The following is a 21303-nucleotide window of genomic DNA, read 5'->3' as shown; positions in this document are numbered from 1 at the left end:
GGGCTGGCCCTAGCACACATCAGCACTCAGTAAGCCTTTTCATAACTTATGAATTCTCCAAGGTTTCTGAAGGGTGGGGTTAGGGAGAAAGACAAGGTCTTACTCTGTCCCAAAGGCTGGAGTGCAGTGGCACAATCATAGCTCACTTTATTTAACTCCTGGGCTCCAGTGATCCTCCTGCCTCAGCCTCCCAAAAGTTGCTGAGATTACAGGCACATGCCATTGCACCAAATTCATTTTTTTTAAACCTCCATTTCCTATCTATCCTCCTTCCCAGCCTCTACTTATCTACCTTCAACAATATCTAGCTTTTTCATCACTACTGACTTAATACTTGTGCTTAAAATTAATTCTCTAACTTCCTAAATATTATCCTACTGTTAGACTATGTGTTAGACACACAAAGAGAAAAACAGCTACTTACTGAATCTTTTAATTTAAAAGACCTATGTCTTCAATTTTTTTTTTCTTGAAAATTTTGAAAATTTTCTAAACTTTTTAATGCCTGGTCACCATATAAAGGTCTTTCTCTACTAATTTCTTATATAATTAAAATTATAAAAGAGATAGAATGTTGCACTAAAATGAAGAACATTTCACATGAAGTCCAGATACACACCGATGTAACTCAAATTCACAGGTCATTAAATCTTTGATTAATTTAGCTAGAAAATAAATTTATTTTTAAAAAATCAATACATAGGCCATTGATATCTATAACAGCACTGCAATCTTACCGGACTCCCCATGCAACAGGCAGATATCTATGATTTTGAACTTTAAGTAGGTTAATTATACAGTTTGTGAGCAACAGGATATAATTTACAAAATGCTTCTCTGCTTCTCATAAACCTAGACAGCATTGCTTGAGGTAGGAAATCTCAACGTCTTTACCTTTCACGTTAATTCCAAGGCCAAAGTGAAAAAAGAACTAAAAACAAAAACCATCTATTGTGATCACATTTACCACACTGAGAAGAGGCTTCACACGCTCTCCATAGAAAAACATTTTCCAAACTGCTTATCAGCAATAAAGCAGAAAAATATTAAGCATCACTGGACTGCTGTTCTCATTTCAATTGCAGCTAATTTGTAAAGACAAACTTTACAAGACAATTAGCTCTTTATTAGTTGATGCTATTAACAAGCAGAAAAGTCAAACAGGAACAGACCAACATAACTCCTTAGGTTCCATTAAATACATTACTCAAATGACAAGACAGATATTTAAGGTGTATCTGACTTACATTTGCCCTCTAAAGTAATCCCCCAACAAAAAGATAAAAGAGCAATAGCTTGATCAAAAGGACTAATAAACTAGTTCCTACAAGCTCGCACCTCCCTTTCACTGCCTGAACTTCTGGACTCCAGCTGCAGCTCCGTCCTCATGGCCTCTTCCCACGGCAGGCACTCATAGCTATACACTCTCATCTTGGGCTCTTCTGCACCCTATCCATCCAGGAGCCCTGGTACTTATTTATCTCTTCAGTTTCCACCAGCTGCCAAGCCCTGCCCATCTCAGCTTTATAGGGAGGAAGCAGAGGGGACATAGCCTTCATTGCCTTATTTTAAACTTCTCCAACAATCTGGAAAAGTCTACATGGGCATATGCAAAAACAACCTCCAGGAGCATATGTAAGGAGAGGGAGAGGGACAAGATGTTACATTTTACTTCTCAATAGCATCTATATTAGAGGCGAATCTCTGAAGAAAAGTTCTTTTTCTGCCACTTAGGTAATTAAGTTGAAGCATCTAAACTCAAGTCTTTCCTAATCTTTGTAGTATAACATGCATATATTAGCCTTGGCATAAATATTTGGGATTATCTGAAAGTTGTCCATTTCCAATTACCTGGGCTCTAAGGTGTGGTGTTCAAAAGCATGAAAGATATTTCGGTCTAGCCTGGAATACATAGAAAAATTCCTCCCACATGGCCTTCCCAAAATAGTTTCTTTTTCTGCAGTGGTATTGCTTAATTCCAAAGGGAATAAATGATCCCAGCCTTAAGATGAATGCTATTTCAGACAGTGAAACGCAGTATTCAAAGGCTTGTGCACAGGAAGTTTGGTCTACTGGTATGTGTTTCTCTCTATTCTTATCACCCCATTCACAGCCAATCCGTCCAAGTTTGAATCACTGACACATGCAGCACTGCTGCCCACGAGTTTAAAAGAAAACCAGGTTGCACTGAGACACACTGGCCCTATAATAGCTGCACCAAAGAAAAATAAACTGATGTCCAAGGTGCGTCAGAAGAAAGTCTGTAAGGCATTTCAGAAAGCACTACAGGAAGCCTTTTAAGGAAAACTCTGAACAGAAATTACTGTCATAAGATAATTCTCCCTTCAGCCTTCTGCACTCTGGAGTCTTCTTCCTTCCCATTCATCATGCCAATAGCCTGCAACCTGCATGACCCAAATCCAGAATGACCATTCCAGACCAGAACCTCTCAAGAATCAAAGAGGGCACTGTTAATAATTATGCTGGAACCTCAAATGCAAACTGGGATTGGTCCTGGCAAACTGTGATGTCTGACCCCCCACTTAAAACCAAACTTTCTTTGAAGCTTCACCTAACAACCTGCTATTTAATAAGTCAAAAGGCTGGCTGCCCTCTGAGATTTCCAAATCCTACCCACCTTTCCAAACTAGGAATCTAGTGTTCATTCTCTTGAAAAGTCCAAGTACAGAGCCTACATACCTTAATGCTCCAAAATATCAGTGCTAAGAATTTAGAAAGTAGGTCATCTTGAATAAAATTATTTTACATATATTTTTATTTTTTTCGCCCTTCCCATTTCTCCTTTTCTTCATCTCTATCTCCCACATATATCAAAGGAAGTGTTGAAGGAGACACAAGATTTTAGAAAGTATACGTAAAGAAAATTGTGTGCAATTTTTCACTTAGAGGTTAAAGGGGAAAAAATGGTGATGGGCTACGGGTATGCTTTTTGACCTCTGAGCTTTTTTCCATCTTCAGAGGACTGTGTCTGACATTGTTCCCACTGGAGATTCACAGCCCTCAGGAGAGGGTATATCCATCTCCTAAACCCATCCAAGGGCCCTTGTAACTAACACCAACCAGTGTAGGTCACAGGACGGTACACATACTGCATAAATACATACATTATGCAGAAAACCAACTGCTGACACTTAAGCACAGGTGTAATCTTTGCTAAAAACCTTTTGTTACAACCAGTATATTGGGTCATGTATTACTTAAAACAAAAGGTCAACCTTTAATTTTTAGATATAATTTAGTTGAAATGGGATTTTTTTTTTTTTAGGAGGACCTATTATAACTGGTGTGACTTGACTTCTCTCTTCTATTAGCCCCAGGACTTCAATGTCTCCATAATCTTCAGTTCAACAAAGGTCTACTAACTTACTTATTGTCTAGTAACGTGCTGGGGATCCATAAATGAAAAAAGATGGCAAGATGAAAATTTTTTTCTTTTTTTCTGAGACAAAGTCTGTCAATGTCACCCAGGCTGGAGCACAGTGGTGCACTCATAGCTCACTGCAAGCCTCGATCTCCTGGGCTCAAGGGATCCTCCCACCTCAGCCTCCAGAGTAGTGGGGACTCCAGGCATGCAACCTTGTCCAGTTAATTTTTTAATTTTTTGGAAGAAAGATGGCATCTTGCTATGTTGCACAGGCTGGTCTCAAGCTCCTGGACTCAAGCAATCTTCCTCTCACCTTGGCCTCTCACATGAGACACTGCACATAGCAAAGCATAGCATTTCTACCCTCAAATCTTTAATAGGAGGCACAAATAGGTGATCAGTTATAAAAGCAGTGATAACAGAAGTTTATAGACCACCTATGAGTTCACAGATGGCGAAACAGTACACAAAAATTACAGAAAAACAAATTTGAGTCCTCAAGGATAAATATGAGTCTGTCTGGTCTACTGGGACAGTGGGGTGGGCAGGGCATTTCCATAAAAGCACCACAGAAGCAAAGGCATAGAGCTGTGGCATATCATGGTATGCTCAGAGATCAGCAACTAGTATGTGGCTAGAGAGATGGGGTCTTTTGGGGGAAGAGGAATGAGGTACCTGCACAGAAATGGGTCACATTTCTTCCTCTTAGGGATTACAACAGCCCTAAAGTAAGTTTTGGAAACCACAAGAGTCAGGAACCCTGGTCTGAGTGAGTGGTGGAATGAGAAAAGCTGGTGCTGACAGCAGGTATGCAGACTTTCCAGGATTCCATGTACAAATCCTGATGTTTCAATTAGGTAATGACAGAAAGGAGGGAAAACAGAAGCAATGGCTCAAAGTCTGTTATATGGGTCTGTCTGTTTTAGAGATAAATCCTTGAGGGTAGTAACCGGGCTATTACAATCAGTTCACCTCTTTCTGGACACAGGATAAGACGGCTCCTCTCTTCCTCACCCTCAAACTGGATATGGCCCTCAGACTTGTACCGGCCAATGAAGTGTGAAAAGCAAGGTGTATCACTTCTGCATGAACAACAGCCAGGGCATGATTCATCACATGCCTTGCTCTAACATGGCAGAGTGGCTCTCCAGATTGGCTGCAGGTGTTGGCTCCATCAGGAAACGTGGAGCAGAGGCTTCTTTTAACTCACACTAGTCCTGGAGTGTAAGAAAGAAACAGACCTGTATTTAAGCCTTGGAGTTTTTTTTTAATTTTATTAATGGACTTCTACATTATGACTAATAAATCATGTGCAATTTCAGGCAGAACACTTTTCCAAAACTTAGAGATGAGGGACTCAGGGATCCTACTAAAGAAAGCTCAGTTACTTATTGGGTAATAAATAATTTGTCTTTGCCCAAAGAGAGGTCTGACCTTTGCCATTGGCTTCTGGGAGATAATCTATGTCATACTCAGCTGCAGTGTCTTTGTTTAGGGTAGAGTGGGCCACATGTGATGATCTTAGGGTATAAGCTGGCCACTCCAGAAAGACCAATTATGTGATTTAGTGTGGGGGCCTTAAGTCATGGGTTATCAGCCAACCTGGAGACTGAAATTAACCATGTGGGAAACTGATCAATCAGTAATGCTTATGTGATGAAGTCTCAATAAGAACTATGGCAAAACCCCATCTCTACAAAAAATGCAAAAATTATCTGGGCATGGTGGCTCATGCCTGTAGTCTCAGCTACTTGGAAGGCTAAGGCTGGAGGATCACTTGAGTCCAGGAGGCGGAGGTTGCAGTAAGCTGATATAGCACCACTGCACTCCAGCCTGAGAGACAGAGGGAGACCCTGTCTCAAAAAAACAAAACAGAAAAAAATAGCTGATCACGGTGGCTCACACCTGTAATCCCCAAACTTTGGAAGGTTGAGACGTGTGGATCACCAGAGGTCAGGAGTTTTAGACCAGCCTAATATGGTTAAACCCTGTATCTACTAAAAATACAAAAATCAGCCGGGAGCGGTGGTGGGTGCCTGTAGTCCCAGCTACTTGGGAGGGTGAGAAAGGAGAATTGCTTGAACCCAGGGGGCAAAGGTTGCAGTGAGCCCAGTCGTGCTACTACACTCCAACTTGGGCAACAAAGCAAGACTCTCTCTCAAAAAACAAACAAACAAACAAACAAAAAACCTGTGGGTACTACAGCTTGGGTAAGCCTCCCTGTCATGTGCATACTATCACCTACCAATGCTTAATGCTGGTAGAGTAACACTTTCTGACCTACAGGAAAAGGACATGGAAGTGTTGCCTTTGGAACTCTTTGGACTCTGCCCTGTGTGTGTCTTTCTTTGGCTAATCTTTATCTGTATCCTTTCCCTATTAGTGAATCGTAACTGTGCTTATCATAGCTGTCAATGGGTTCTGTGAGTCTTTCTAGTGAATTATCGAATCTGAGGGTGGTCTAGGAAACCCCAGAACTTGCGGTTGGTGTCAGATGTGGGGAAAATCTTGTGTGGAGACACTGCTCTTCAGACTTTTCACTGGCTTTCACATTTACACAAACATTGCCTTAGTATTGCTTTTATCAGTTTAGGACAAATGATCTCATTTGTATATAAAAGTGAGGGGTTTTTATCATTTGGTTTTACAAATTATCTTTATGGAAGTCAGTTCAATATCTAGCTTCTTAGCCACACATTATTTTATTTTATACACTGGCTGAGAAGTCTGCCTTCAGGCTTGTGGTCAGGAAAACACTTTACTCTGCCACCCTTAGTTTAAATAGCATGTGCATGTATGTGTGCACCATCAGTAGGGCTGAGCTGGAAAGAGGAAACAAAAGTGTAATGCCTTTGTATGACTGTGTCTGCTCTGGAGGCAACTGTAAGTTATTGGAGAATGTGACAGCCACTAACTGACCAACATTTGTTATGTGCAGATTACTATTGATATTTTGTATGCTAATGCCTATTCTCCCGAAGAATAATAGATAACTGTACTGAGAGTGAGACATATGTGAATAACTAGGACAGCATTTACCAGTCATTGATTTTTCAATACCCACTTCTCAAACATGCTCAATACACTTACATACACAAACACACTGCCTAAGGAGACCAAGGCCATTCTGCTTAAATTCCCTAGACTTCCCTCTTCTATCTTCGTCCATCTAGTCCTCCTTTCGTCAATGTACTATAGTGGCTAAATGCATGAACTCTGGAGCCAGACCACTTAGGTCTGAATCTGGGTTCTGCAGCTACCTGTGTGACCCTGGCCAAGCTATTTAGCTTCTTTGTGTCTCAATTTCCTCAAGTATAAACCAGAATTACTAGAATGTCTACCTTATTGGGTTATCATGAGGATTTATGTATATGAATGTATACAGTTATGTGTTGCTTAACGATGGGGATATGTTCTAAGAAATGCAAGGTTAGGCTATTTCATTTTTGTTCAAACATCAGGGTGTACTTACTCAAACCTATATAGTATTAGCCTACTACACACCTAGCCTATATTGTATAGTTTATTGCGCCTAGGCTACAAACTTGCAAAGCATGTTACTGCACTGAACGTTGTAGGCAATTTTAACACCATGGTAAGTACTTGTGTATCTAAACATACCTAAACATAGAAAGTACACTAAAAATATGGTATTACAATCGTATAGGACCACCATCATATTTGTGGTCCATCACTGACCAAAACAAAATATCTGCACACATAACAACATTCCAGTCAACAAGGTGCTACATATACAAAGGTAGTCCCATAAAATTATAACGGGTGTCATCTTCCATTCTCTAACCTGAAAAACGTAAAGGAAAAAAAAAGATTATAATGGAGCTGAAAAATTCCTATTTTTTAATGACATAATAGCTGTTGTAACATAATATGTTGCAACATATTACTCATGTGTTTGCTGCGATGCTGATATAAACAAACCTACAGCAAAACATGTTGAGGAATCCCTAGCTTACCCATGGGGTGACCCTCCCAAAGGTAGCTCAGACTTTTAAGGTAGGGTGTGGTGGCTCACGCCTATAATCTCAGCACTTTGGGAAACCAAGGCGATGGATCACTTGGGGACAGGAGTTTGAGACCAGCCTGGCCAACATGGTGAAACCCTATCTCTACTAAAAATACAAAAATTAGCTGGGTGAGGCGGCACGCACCTGTAGTCCCAGCTACTTGGGAGGCTGAGGTGGGAGGATCGCTTGAGCCTGGGAGGCAGAGACTACAGTGAGCCGAGATCACACCACTGCACTCTCCAGCTTGTGTGACAATGAGACACTGTCTCAAATAAATAAATAAATAAATGACTTAAAAAAACAAAAAACAAAAAACAGAAAGCCAATCTCTTGACACATTACATCAGACCCCAACTGAAAAGGTTACTGTCTACTTTAGAATTCTTACACTTTTAAATGATTCCCACCTATCCCCAGAACAAAATAGTAGTCAACAGCAGTTAGCTAAAACTCACTGGGTGCTTGCTGGGTGCCAGACACAATCCCCACCTGTATTTTAATTTTTAATTTTCATGACTTTGTGGGGGGTGGTTTTATTCTAATCCCCATTTAACAGATAAGGAAAGTGAGGCACAGAGAGACTTAGTAACCTAATTAGAGGGCCCGCTCTCATGCAACCAGTGGCCAGTGTGAATAGGAAAAATCATTGCCGTTATCTTTCATAATACACTTTTGCAAGATGATGAAATCACCTAACAATGCATTTCTCAGCAACACATTCCCATCATTAAGCAATGCATGACTGATCATCTATGACACTTAGAAGGGTGTCTGGGACAAAGTAAACAGCATAAGCATTAGCTCAGTTATCTGAGGAGAGTCTCTCAGTCTTTCCAAGAGGAAGCCCTCTGCCTGCACCAATGCACTTTGTTCCCACTGTCCTGTGGCTTTGCTCTATTGATTATTCCTTCTCCTACACCTTTCCCTCTCTGACTCCTTCTCCTTTGTCTGAAAATGTACTCAAGTCCCTCCCTCCCATCAAAATAAACAAAAAGCCATCTTACAACCAGATTATCCAGTAGATCTACTCTTCTACTTCCCTACTTCCCCTTTCACACCCACCACACCCACACTCCCAATCTCCAAGAAGCTACTAATGCTCAGCACTTCCATCTCCACTCATTCCCGGAGCTTTGCAATCTGGGGCAGCATGCTCCTGCCTTTACGCAGACTGGACATCCCGAATGAGAAGGGGCATTTTGCACTTTCCCCAGGAAAATTAGGAGTAAAATGACCAGAAATAGGTGAAGTGCTTAAAAATAAAGATATCAGGACTACAGGAGGCTCAGTACCTCTCTGTCATTTTATATTTTAATGATTTGTGGAATAAATTGAATTCTCACCTCCACAGAACCCTTGGACTTTTTTTTTTTTTTTTTTTTTTTGAGACAGGGTCTCGCTCTGTCACCCAGTCTATAGTGCAGTGTTGCAATCTTGGCTCATTGCAACCCCCACCTCTTGGGTCCAAGCAATTCTCCCACCTCAGCCTCCCGAGTAGCTGGGATTATAGGTGCCTGCCACCACACCCGACTAATTTTTGTATTTTTAGTAGAAATGGTGTTTTGCCATGTTGGCCAGGCTGGTCTCGAACTCCTCACCTCAAGTGATCTGCCCGCCTCGGCCTCCCAAAAGTGCTGGGATTACAGGTGTGGGCCACTGTGTCCAGCTGGACTTTAAGAGCAGAATCTGTATTTCAGCTTAAGTAGAAAGAACATAGAGTTGGATTTGAAGTTCTGGCACTTATCAGACCTATAACACAGTTATTATTTTTTTTAATCAAGTTCAACCTTTCAAGCCTCAATTACATGGTCTATAAAACAGAGATGAGTAGATTAGTGCCTCCCCTTGGGATCTTGGAAGAATTCAGTAAGGAACTGTGTGCGCGAACATGTGATGCACTATGTGCTTTCAAGTCTAAAGGTGGTGCCAGTCTTGTAGTAGGTGCTCACTCTTTGTCAGTCATGGTTAGGATGGTTTCTGTCAAAAGCGTGAAGTGAACTAGATAATTATCTTGTAGACTCTGAAGAACCATCTCTAATACTGATTAACAAGCACGCCTAAAAACTAGACTCAATTATTTTCAGGGAAAGGAAATACAGGAAAAATACATTGTTATGCAGCCAAATGTCTCCCTGAAAAATCTGTGGGGTTTCTTTGGCTATCTAGAAGGACACAAAATTCCCTCAAGGCCACCAACTCCCTGCCCTGTGGTCCACCTGCCTCTGCCCCTGGCAACAGAGCTCTGCCCAGTTGCCATAGTAACCTGGGGAGAAAGGCATCTTGTCATTTGGTCCTCCCACGCTCACCACTACAGAGCAACACATTAAGTATAGTGGAGTCGCTTCTAGAAAGAACTACCCTCCAAAAAATCCATTGTCTTATTAAGGACACATACTTCACCCTTGACATAAAACCCAGGCTTCTCTTCACACTGCCCTGGCTCCACCCTAAACTTCAGAGAAACGGGTGTCCCCCCCCTACTGAGGGCATGCATCATTCAAATACCCGAGGAACTTTCTCATATCCTGCCTTACTCATACTTAGAAGAAGAAATTTAGTTCTTTTAATCTTACCTCATGAACCAATTCCTCACCTGTGTTTTTAAAAATTACTATCACAAAAAAAATACAAATAAAAATTATGATTACTCAGAAGTCTCTCTAAACCTATTGTGGTTTGGTAGCTTTCCAATTAAAAAATAAATAAAATAAAAACTGAATAAATTGCCAGGACTGGTGGCTCACACCGATAATCCCAGCACTTTGGGAGGCCAAGGTAGGGGATCACTTGAGGCCAGGAGTTAGAGACTAGCCTGGGCAACATGGTGAAATGCCATCTCTACAGAAAATACAAAAATTAGCTGGGCATGGTGGCTCACGCCTGTAGTCCCAGCTACTCAGGAGGCCAAGGCAGGAGGACCACTTGAGCTGGGGAGGCGGAGATTGCACTGAACTGTGACCACACCACTGCACTCCAGCCTGGGTGACAGAGGGAGACCCCCACCTCAAAGAAAAGAAAATTGAATAAATATTTACTGTTACTTGCCTGTGTCAACATTTCCCTCAAACCCACTTGCCTCTACTACTATTTCTGGCTATGTGCCTGTTTTATTTGTACTTTAAAAATAGATATAAATATAAATTAAGTATATATTTAATTACTAATGTATGCTAAAGTAATGTTTATTTATTTTTATTTTCTTCCTTTTTGAGACAGCGTCTTGCACTGTCACCCAGGCTACGGTGCAATAATGTGATCATGGCTCACTGTAGCCTCAATCTCCTGGGCTCAAGTGATCCTCCCACCTTGGCCTCCCAAAGTGCTGGCATTTACAGGCATGAGCTACCATGCCCAGCCTATTTTGATTTTCATTTACATTAAACACATTCTTAAGTAATATAACTTGATTTAATTAATCCTATTAACTTTTTGGCCAATGACGTTTTCCTGACTTGTTTTTTCCACCTCAGCATTTTGTTAGGCAGATGCAAGTAAATCTCTGACCACAATTACCATTTATCTAGGATCCTCTATATTTTAGACCTTTTCCTGATGACTTTTTGCACTTTCTACTTAAAATCAACCAGCAGATGGGTGGGTTATGAAATGTTTTACTTTCAAAAAATATTAAGGTTGGAGGTGAACTATTCTTAAAAGACAAAAATATATCATTTTAAAGAAAATACCCATTATGAATGACTCCAAAATATTCAAAGGAGAAAACAGTGTATTTCTCCCTATTGACTGAAAAAAACCGGCCATAAGTCAAAGAAATTCATGTGATCAGTATCATCATAATTTCCATACAGCATCTATGAAAAACATGCCAGATGTTTTTCTTACATAGACAGTGTTCCAGAAGGAAGTCTGCACAGTGCCTGACTTCTGTTAAAGAAATTATGCTATTGCTCTTCACCATTAAAGAAAACACAACAAAATCTAATCATACTGTCATCTCTTTACATTTTCGCTTTAGCTTGATAAAGTTCCAGAAGATCTTGTTTGCTTCATCTGAAAGACTATAGTCTATAAAACACAATCCATTAAAATACTTTAGTTCAATCAAAATAAGTATATGAGAGGTATAAAGACCTTTAAATCCTGATGTTTGAAAACATATCCTATCCTTTAAAAAATAAGATTTTTTTTAATGCATAAAGAAACCAGTAGGTAAAGAACCAGGAAAGTCTGCATGTAAAAAAACGACAGTAGACTATAACATAACAACTGAAGGTACTGTAATACAATTATTTTTGAGTCATATCACATAAAAATATTATGTGTTAAATTTTTTTTTTTTTTTTTTTTGAGACAGAGTCTCACTCTGTCACCCAGACTGGAGTGCAATGGTGCGATCTTGGCTCTCTGCAACCTCCACCACCCGGGTTCAAGTGATTTTCCTGCCTCAGCCTCCTGAGTAGCTGGGACCACAGGCACGTGCCACCACGTCTGGCTAATTTTTTGTATTTTTAGTAGAGATGGGGTTTCACCGTGTTAGCCAGGATGGTCTCGATCTCCTGACCTCGTGATTCGCCCGCCTCGGCCTCCCAAACTGCTAGGACGACAGGCGTGAGCCACCGCGCCTGGCCTGTGTTAAAATTTTAAGAGCATGTCACAAAGTTTTATGTAGAGAAACGCAAAAGAGGGCTGGGTGCAGTGGCTCACGCCTGTGATCCCAGCACATCAGGAGGCTGAGGCAGGAGGATCGCTTGAAGCCAGCCTCATCAACATAGAGAGACCCCATTTCTATAAAAAAGAAAAAAAAAAGCAAAACAAACAATGGCATGTCTTCTTTCTAAATCTGAGAATAGTGTTAAGAAAGTAACTACAGGCATATCTCATTTTACTGCATTTTGCTTTATTGTGCTCTGCAGATAGTGCATTTTTTACAAAGTGATTTGTGGAAACCCTGCAGCAAGCAAGTCTATTAGCACATTTTTCCAATAGTATGTGCTCACTTCATGTCTCTGTGTCACATTCTGGTAATTCTTACAATATTTCAAACTTTTTCATTATCATCATATCTGTTATGATGATCTGATCAGTGATCTTTGACATTACTATTGTAATAGTTTTGGACACCACAAACCATGCCCATATAAGACAGCAAACTTAATTAATAAATGTTGTACTTGTTCTAACCACTCCATCAACAGGCCATTTCCCTGTCTCTCTCCCTCTCTTCAGGCCTCCCATTCCCTAAGACACAATATTGAAATTAGGCAAATTAATAACCTTTTGATGGCTTCTAAGTGTTCAACTGAAAGAGTTACAGATCTCACACTTTAAAGCAAAAGCTAGAAATGATTAAGCTTTGAGAGAAAGGCATGCCAAAAATGAGATAGGCCAAAAGTGAGCTCTCTTGTACCAATTAGCCAAGTTGTAAATGCAAAAGAGAAGTTCTTGAAGGAAATTAAAGGTGATTCTTCATACACAAATGTTAAGAAAGTGAAACAGCCTTACTGCTGATGTAAAGAAAGTTTTAGTGGTCAAAATAGATCAAACACTTCCTTAGGCCACAACCTAATCCAGAGCAAGGCCCTAACTCTCTTCAGTTCTATGAAGGCTAAATGAGGTGAAGAAGCTGCAGAAGAAAAATCTGTAACTAGCAGAGACTGGGTCATGAGGTTTAAGGAAAGACATTGTCTCCATAACATAAAAGTGCAAAGTGAAACAGAATATGCTGATGTAGAAGGTGCAGCAAGTCAATTGGGAAGATCTAAGATAATTGATGAAGGTAGCTACACGAAACAACAGGTTTTCAGCTGGGCCAGTGGCTCACTCCTGTAATCCCAGCACTTTGGGAGGCCTAGGTGAGAGGATCACTTGAGGCCAGGAGCTCAACACCAGCCTGGGCCACAATTAATCAATCAATAAATAAACAACAAACAAACAATGTAGACAAAACAGCTTTATATTGGAAGAAGATGCCATCTAGGACTTACAAAGCTAGAGAGAAGTCAATGCCTGGCTTCAAATCTTCAAAGGATAGGTTGACTCTGTTTTTAGGAGCTAAAGTCAGCTGCTAACTTTAAGTTGAAACCAATGCTCATTGACCATTCCAAAAATACCAAGGCCCTTAAGAATTATGCTAAATCTATTTTGCCTGTGCTGTGTAAGTGGCGCAACAAAGCCTAGATGACACCACATCTGTTTATACCACGGTTTACTGAATATTTTAAGCCCACTGTTGAGATCTACTGCTCAGGGGAAAAAAATTTCCTTTAAAAATATTACCGCTAGGGGGAAGTCGGGGAGAGCATCAGGAAAAATAGCTAAATGCATGCCAGGCTTAATACCTAGGTGATGGGTTGATAGGTGCAGCAAACCATCATGGCATATGTTTACCTATGTAATAATTCTGCATATTATACACATGTATCCCAGAACTTAAAATAAATTTAAAAATATATGAATAAAATTACTGCTCCCTGACAACACACCTAGTCACTCAAGAGCTCTGATAAAGAGGCACAAGGAAAATAAATGTTGTTTTCATGCCTGATAACACAATATCCATTTTACATCCCATGGGGTAATTTTGGCTTTCAAGTCTTTTTATTTTAAACATATACTCTGTAAGGCCATAGTTGCCATAGGTAGTGATTCTTCTGATAGAGCTGAGCAAAGCCAATCAAAAAACCACCTGGAAAGAATTCACCATTTTAGATGCCATTAAGAATATTTTGGTTCAGAAGAGGAGGTATTGACATTTTTATCAACATGAACGAGTTTGGAAGAAGTTGATTCCAGTCCTTATGGATGACTTTGAGGAGTTTAAGACTTCAGTGGAAGAAGTAACTGCAGATGTGATAGAAACAGCAAAAGAACTATAACTAAACGTGGAACCTGAAGATGAGAATGAATTGCTGAAATCTCATGATAAAACTTGAACTGATGAGGAATTGCTTCATATGGATGAGCGAAGAAAATGGTTTCTTGAGATGGAAACTACTCCTGGTAAAGGTGCTGTTAACATTTTTGAAATGACAACAAAGGATTTAGAATATTACGTGAGCTTAGTTGATAAAGCAGTGGCAGGGATTGAGAGGACTGATTCCAACTCTGAAAAAAGTTCAGAGGAATCTTTTGTGAAAGGAAGAGTTGAATCGATGTGACAAACTTCATTGTTATCTTATTTTTAAAAATTGCCAGCTGGGTGCGGTGGCTCACACCTGTAATCCCAGCACTTTGGAAGGCTGAGTTGGGTGGGTCACTTCAGGTCAGGAGTTTGAGACCAGCCTGGCCAACATGGTGAAACCGCATCTCTACCAAAAATGTAAAAAATTAGCTGGGTGTGGTGGCTGGTGCCTGTAATCCCAGCTGCTTGGGAGGCTGAAGCAAGAGAATCACTTGATGTCAGGAGGCAGAGGTGCAGCAGTGAGCCAAGATCACACCACTGCACTCCAGCCTGGGAGACAGAGCAAGACTCACACACACACACACACACACAAAGAAATTGCCACAGCCACTCCAACCTTCAAGAACCATGAGCTTGTTCAGTCAGCAGCCATCAACATCAAGACAAAACCCTCCACTAGCAAAAAGATTACAACTCACTGAAGGCTCATATAATTGTTAGTATTTTTTTAAGCAATAAAGTATTTTTAAATTAAGGTATGTACATTTTTATACATAATGCTGTTGCATACTTAATATATTACAGTATTGTGTAAACATAACTTTAATATGCACTGGGAAACCAAAAAATTTGCGTCACTTGCTTTATTATGATGTTTGCCTTATTGCGGTGGTCTGGAACCAAACCCACAATATCTCAGAGGTATGCCTGAATATTTTCCTTTCTCCCAAGACAACCTGTAAATTGAAATCTCTGCCTAAGATGATTTAGGCCTTGGTCTTCGTGATCTGATGGAAACGATGACCTTTCATAGCTTCAGCTTTGTTATTCTATAATCAGAATGAAAGAATAATCACCATATGAGAAAGCTGTTCCTCTTAATTCTACTCAGCATTTTCCTAAAATTCTGTCTTTTCTCAAAATCCAAATTACAACCCCAGAGCTGGGATATGGTCTTAGCAATTTTGAATAAGAAATACCAATTTATCCAAACCAAAATTTTTCAACCTGCAGTCATTAGACTTCACCACAGCAAAGCTTTTGGCTATTTGCAACTGTAGGAAACTAATCTCACTGACTTCAGCTTCAGGGAAGATGAATTAGACATACTTTACCCTGTTTCTCCCACTAAGTATAACTCAGAACCCTGTACATTATATGGAGAAAAAAACAGAAGAAGACTCTGAAAGGTGGAAAAAGGCAGACTGGGGACCCAGCGAAACACACAGAAGTGTGTCTCTGGGATTTCCCTTTGCCTCATGTATCCTAGTCTTAAACCTGATGAACCAGTGACTGCAACAACCTGCCCAATTTCCACAGAACTCTGCTGAGTGAACAAAGCCAAACCCACAGGTTACATGCTATACGGTTATATTTTGAAATGACAAAATTATAGAAATGGAGAAGAAATCAGTGGTCATCGGGGTTAAGGAGAAGGGAAGCTGGTACGGCTATAAAAGGCCAACATGAGAGACCCTTGTGGTGTTAGAACTGTTCTGTATCTTCACTGTATCAGTGTCAATATCCTAGCTCTGACATTGTCCTATAGTTTGACAAGATGTTACTATTGGAGGAAACTGGGTAAAGGATACACAGGATCCCTCTGAATTATGTCCTATGATTGCTTGTGAATCTCCGATTATTCAACATAAAGAGATTATTTTATTTAAGTGACTTCTAATAAGCACCTTCTTAACTGGCACATTGAGATGGCTGAAACAAAAGAAAAAGTGCTGGATGTGTTACCCTTGTAATGCTTGTTTTGGATTTTCTTTTTTTTTTTTTTTTGAAAAATCAATTTCCAACTTTAAGAATATTCTCTACAGCAAATATTCCCATAATCTTTTCTCAAGCTGGGGAAGAGAAATTCACATTATAAGAATTAGCCAGCGCAGCCTGGACACAGTGTCTCACACCTGTAATCCTAGCACTTTGGGTGGCCAAGGTGGGCAGATCGCCTGAGGTCAGGAGTTCCAGACCAGTCTGGCCAACATACGTGGCAAAACCCCGTCTCTACTAAAAATACAAAAATTAGCCAGGTATGGTGGCAGTCGCCTGTAATCCCAGCTACTTGGGAGGCTGAGGCAGGAGAATTGCTTGAACCCTTAGGAGGCGGAGGTTGCAGTGAGCTGAGGTCACACCACTGCACTCTAGCCTGGGCAACAGAGGGAGACTCCGTCTCGGGGGGGGAAAAAGAATTAGCCAGCACAATCACTAAACCTATTAGTTGATGATAAATTTTTAAAATGGTAGCTCAATAAATAGTCAGCTTTTAAATTTAGATATACTAGGCCAGGCATGGTGGCTCACACCTATAATCCCAATACTTTCAGAGGCTAAGGGGAGCAAATCACTTGAGGCCAGGAGTTCGAGAGCAACCTGGCCAACATGGCAAAACCCTGTGTCTACTAAAAATACAAAAATTAGTTGGGCATTGTGGCATGCACCTGTAATCCCAGCTACTCAGCAGGCTGAGCCGAGATCATGCCACTGCACTCCAGCCTGGACAACATAGCAAGACTCTCCTCAAAAAAAGAATAATAAATAAATATAGATATACTAAGTAATTTGACAACAAATATGGGGACCACTTTTACCAGAAACAATCAATAGTCCTCCTTCACTTCATGTATCTCCATACAGATAGATAGATAGATAGACAGATAGATTTTTTTTTTTTTTTTGACTGAGTTTCACTCTTTTGCCCAGGCCGGACTGCAATGGCTCGATCTCGGCTCACTGCAACCTTCACCTCATGGGTTCAAGCGATTTTCCTGCTTCAGCCTCCGAAGTAGCTGGGATTACAGGCATGTGCCACCACGCCCAGCTAATTTTGTATTTTTTTAGTAGAGACAAGGTTTCACCATGCTGGTCAGGGTGGTCTCGAACTCCTGACCGCAGATGATCTACCTGCCTTGGCCTCCCAGAGTGCTGGGATTACAGGCGTGAGCCAATACGCCTGGCCTCCACTCCTATATATTTGTTGGTCTTGATATATTTTCAGTTTTTACTTAGTTTATATTTCTTTCTACAAATTTTATTTATGACCTTTATTTCTTATTTAGAAACAAGTGTTCATATATTTATTTATGATTTTAAAAAAGAATGAGACTTCTTCTATAACTGACACGGGGGCATACAGGGCCTCTTTTTAGTCCAAGTTGCTTTCTATATTTCAGCATTTAGCCTGAGAAAGCTGAACTATGTGAAGAGTCAGAACATACATCTCTCAAATTCTAAGAACAATTTTTTAATGCATGGCACCATCAAGAGGCAATAGCTTGTACTGCTACTATAAGAACAGAGGGTTTGCTCTCAAGAATGGACTACTGCAATATAGAATTTCATGAAGACTTTAGCTCTGTTTCCCCAATGTGAAGTCATTAGATTATTGCCAAATGCTAACTTTTCCTTCTCACTGCTTTTCTGCCCATCTCTCCAAGTGAAGAAGAAAGAAAAAAGATATGACAACTGTTTTTTTTTTTTTTTACTCTCAGTTAATGGAGGACAATTGGCAGCCCAAATTTGCTAATGATTAATTCCTTTAATATTTAATCAACATATACACACATACAGACATACACATACATACATACATACACACACACTCGCACACCAGCAATTTGTAGAGAGAAAGTCCTTGCTTTATTCTCTAATGACCCAAGGTGATCTGATGACAGATAATATTTTTCTTTATATTACCCAGTGACAAAAAATGTACTTACTTTATTTAGAAATAGTGCTGTTTACTTAGAGAATAGATTGCTTATTTAGGGAGTGGGTAGCATCGTCAATCTACTCCTGTGCTGTCAAATATATTATACCTAATTTCACCTGGATTTTTTTTTTTGCTTATCTTAACATAATAAATTTAAAATGACATTCATGGCTCACATCATATTTCTGAGCTAAATCTGATAAACCCTCCAAACAACGTAGGAAAGTTAAAAAAAAAAGGCAGAGAATTGACTGGCTATTTTAAACATTAGAGAAATTAAGAAAAGTCTCCACAGCAAAAATTCAGCTTAAGGCTTAGGCTGAATCTGAAGATTAAATCAACTTATGTACCTGACAATGGCCATTCTAGCTCAGAGTATAGGAAGAGAGCCATTGTTTCTCAAGATCCTTTCAAAAGTCTTGAGCCACTAAGTTTATTGGGTTGGTAAACAAACCTCTCACACCATCTGCAATTTAGCTGGCTTCTTCCAGCTAGTGCAGCCATTTTTTTAATAAATTAAAATTATACTCAGGATGTAGCAAACGGAAGGGCCACATCAGGAAGGAGATTCAAGTAAGACTGGAGGACAAAATAGTTTTCAATACTTAAGCTTGCCTTCACATTTCAAAGACATTCTTCTAAAAAAAAAAAAGATGAATACTATGACTAAGCAACAATAAGCATGCTCTTAACATTGTCCATTCTGCTATTCAAACAAAAAATATTGTCAAACTTATAATATGGCTCAACATAGCCAAAAAGGTCTGAATGCCCAACTTATTTTGGGGGGGTCAGGACTCACCAGGAAATAGAGACAGCAAGAAGCAAATAGAGAAGCAAAAATCTACATGTGGAGTCACTTTGACCTGACAACGCTCACTAGTCTTGGGTTCCTAAACAATTTTTCCTAATTACAACATTAAATAATACCAACCTGTTTATTTTCTGGTCTTTAAAATAGCATCTGCATCTGACCACGTTTCAGAGATTGGAGAACATATAAATTTATTTTATAAAATGCCAAAAATCTTTAAACAAATATGCTCAATTAGTCTTTTACTTAATTTTAGAAACATTAGATCTATGATCTGCTCAATGGTACACAAGCAAGACTCTCAGACCTGTAGCTTTGGTTTTTGTACGACCTTGGAGACCACCAATTCTTACAAAGAATGCTAGAAAATTTTCAAAGTAAAGAAAAATAACTCTTTCATCTTTTTAATTGAAAGTTGGAAAAGAATTTCCCCTTTCTGGAAGTAAAAAAAGAATGCATTTATACTGAGATATCTTCATTTTTTGTATAGAGCTTCACTATTACCTAGAACTAAATGCTTATCATCTGGGAACCAGGGATGCAAACTACAGTCACAGATTAAGGAAACCCAGAATAAACGTCAAGAATGGGTATCAAAAACATTCAATTACTCTTTTTAAAAACATTTAAAGAATGCTTCCTATACTCTAGTCATCTGGCTAGGAGGTGCATCTATAGTGGTGAGCAAGATAGGTATGGTCCCAGCCTCTTACTGATTAAAATTATATAGTTATAAAGTGCTTTCATGGGAACTATAAGGACAACACACCTTCAATGGTAGGAATTGCTGACCCAGACATTTCACCTATTCACATAACTACCACAGAAACATTAATATGTGCCTTAAAAGAAAGCCAACCTTATTTTCAAGGAATCCATACGTAATGTAAAAAATTCATATGTGTGTAAAAAATCAGAAAACCTTACTCCATGCTTCATGAGAGCTGGTATCACATTACAACATGTTTGAGAAGTAAGTATCAATGTGGCCCTGCATAGTTCTAAATGGCAACAATGCTATTTACCAAGGCACTACAGACGACCATCACCAGCCAGAAAGAAAATATTGGATGGCTACAATGCAATTTGTGGGAATCCACTGGTTCTCCACAAAAGAACAAGATGCTTTTGGCAACGTAACCAAATGAATACTCTTAAAAGCATCACGGTTTGCTTTCATTTTTTAATTTTCCCCTTTTCTTCTGAAAATGACTTTCACTGCCTTGGACCATAAAAAGCTCTAGACGGCCATCACTACCTCTGGACTACTTGGAGGAAGGCAGGTGTCAAATAGGATGAATACAAGAATACCCTACTTTATAATGACTTTTCTAACCTCTAGAACAGCAGTCTGCAAAATTTTTGGCAACAGGATTGGTCTCATGGAAGACAATTTTTCCATGGACATGGGGGAGGGATGGTTTCGGGGTGATTCAAGCACATTACATTTATTGGGCACTTTATTTCTATTATTATTACACTGTAATGTGTAATGAAATAATTATATAACTCATCATAATGTAGAATCAGTGGGAGCCCTGAGCTTGTTTTCCTGCAACTAGATGGCCCCATCTGGGGGTGATGGGAGACAGTGACAGATCATCAGGGCGTTAGACTCTCATAAGGAGCGCGCAACCCAGATTCCTCATATGAGCAGTTCACAATAGTGTTCACGCTCTTTTGAAAATCCAATGCCACCACTGATCTGACAGGAGTTGGAGCTCAGGCAGTAACGTGAGTGATGGGGAGTGGCTGGAAATACAAATGAACCTTTGCTGGCTCACCGCTCACCTCCTGCTCTGCGGCCCCATTCCTAACAGGCCACAAACACTACTGGTCTGTGGCCCATGGCCCAGGGGTTGGTGACCCATGCTCTAGAACATCTAATTTGTCAAAGAATCAGCATCCCAGCCCTCTAGCAACACCTTATCCGTTAATGTCCTCTACTTGAAACAGAGCTCAGAGTGAGGAAGTTAAAATGACCACCAACCAGTCCAAATGGATGTCACAAGGTCTATGAACTGAAGAGCACACACTTCATGTGCTCAGGACCTCCTTGAGAACCTCACTTGTACTTAGTCACTCTTAGTTCAGAACATTTCAAATCAAGGCTTGATAACTGATTTCTAAGATCATAAAAAACGAAAAGGCTGGCAAAAATGACCAAAGCATGAATTGGCAGCTGAGAACAAAACCAAAAAAGAAAAATTTTTTTTTAAAAAAGGAACAAATTAAACATCTCAAATAGCACAGCAGCTGGAGGTTATTTAATACGGA

The 21303-nt window shown here is 39.8% G+C and overlaps 1 protein-coding gene across 17 annotated transcripts in view; it reads right to left on the bottom strand.

Annotated features, from left to right (window-relative positions):
* Positions 1–21303, bottom strand: part of PHLDB2 (pleckstrin homology like domain family B member 2) — a 240779-nt gene that overhangs the window by 63343 nt on the left and 156133 nt on the right. The window lies entirely within an intron of this gene.

The sequence above is a fragment of the Gorilla gorilla genome, chromosome 2 (assembly GCF_029281585.2).
Source record: "Gorilla gorilla gorilla isolate KB3781 chromosome 2, NHGRI_mGorGor1-v2.1_pri, whole genome shotgun sequence".
NCBI lineage: Eukaryota > Metazoa > Chordata > Mammalia > Primates > Hominidae > Gorilla > Gorilla gorilla.
The sequence above is the reverse complement of the archived record's forward strand: the minus strand, read 5'-3'. Positions and strand labels throughout refer to the sequence as shown.